This window comes from Octopus bimaculoides, chromosome 30, assembly GCF_001194135.2.
Source record: "Octopus bimaculoides isolate UCB-OBI-ISO-001 chromosome 30, ASM119413v2, whole genome shotgun sequence".
NCBI lineage: Eukaryota > Metazoa > Mollusca > Cephalopoda > Octopoda > Octopodidae > Octopus > Octopus bimaculoides.
In genome coordinates this window covers 4,383,986-4,385,237 of record NC_069010.1, presented here as the reverse complement: position 1 = coordinate 4,385,237, position 1,252 = coordinate 4,383,986, and the positions used below count along the sequence as shown (strand labels likewise).

The 1,252-nt window shown below is 47.4% G+C and overlaps 1 protein-coding gene across 1 annotated transcript in view; it reads right to left on the bottom strand.

Annotated features, from left to right (window-relative positions):
* LOC106878284 (uncharacterized) overlaps positions 1–1,252 on the bottom strand; it is a 21,436-nt gene that overhangs the window by 2,795 nt on the left and 17,389 nt on the right. The gene's annotated exons all lie outside the window — the stretch shown is intronic.

The following is a 1,252-nucleotide window of genomic DNA, read 5'->3' as shown; positions in this document are numbered from 1 at the left end:
GGCATCGACTGCAAAGGAGAATGCAACAAATTAAATAAACACAAACAAACAAACAAACAGTTTTTTTTTATAGATTTGTTAGGTGTGAAGGCGCAATGGCCCAGTGGTTAGGGCAGCAGACTCTGGGTCGTAGGATCGTGGTCTCGATTCCCAGACCGGGCATTGTGAGTGTTTATCGAGCGAAAACACCTAAAGCCCCACAAGGCTCCGGCAGGGGACGGTGGCAATCCCTGCTGTACTCTTCCACCACAACTTTCTCTCACTCTTACTTCCTGTTTTCTGTTGAGCCTGTAATTCAAAGGGTCAGCCTTGTCACACTGTGTCACGCTGAATCTCCCTGAGAACGACGTTAAGGGTACACGTGTCTGTGGAGTGCTCAGCCACTTGCACGTTAATTTCACGAGCAGCAGGCTGTTCCGTTGATCGGATCAACTGGAAACCCTCGACGTCGGAAGCGACAGAGTGCCAACAAAGGTGTAAAGGAGGTAGGGGTGGTATGTCAGATGTGAAGCAGGGGTGACATCATGTCGAGTGTGAATGGGGAATACATCATATCAGGTGTGAATGGGGGTAGGGGGTGACGCGTCAGATATGAAGCGTGGGTGGGGCATCATGTCAAATGTAAAAAGCAGGGGTGACATCATGTTGGGTGTGAAGGGAGGGGGACACATCAAATCATGTGTGAGAGAGGAGACATCAATTCAGGTGTGAAGGGGGGCATACATCAAAATCATGTGTGAGGGGGCAGCGGTGACACCACGTCAAATGTGAAAGTGGGAGGAGGCGGGGGAGGGGACATCTTGCCTTACAATGTAAGAATATTTAGAATATTTAGGTGAGATACGGCCAATTTACATGCTGAATGAATATGTAGGGTAGACCGAGGAAGATGTAGGATTTAGTGGTGAGAAAGGATCTTCAGACATTGGGGCCTCACAGACAGGATGACAGGGGGACTGAGATTCCTGGCGCTTTGCTATGCTTGAGAAGACATGTAAAGCTAAGTAAAATCATTATTTATCTTGCATACAAGCTCGTCCTCTGCATCCCTCTTCTGCTGAGCGTTTACCTGTGATGAGGGAGAGAATAGGTACCAGATCATCTGGGGGAGTGTTAACATGTGATAGACTGGGGCCTTATCCAGGAGGAGATTTATCTCACATCACAATGTGTCTCTGATAAAACACTATATTCTACATTAATCTCAGTTCACATCTAGCCATGTTGAGGGAGAGAATAGGTATCAGATCAT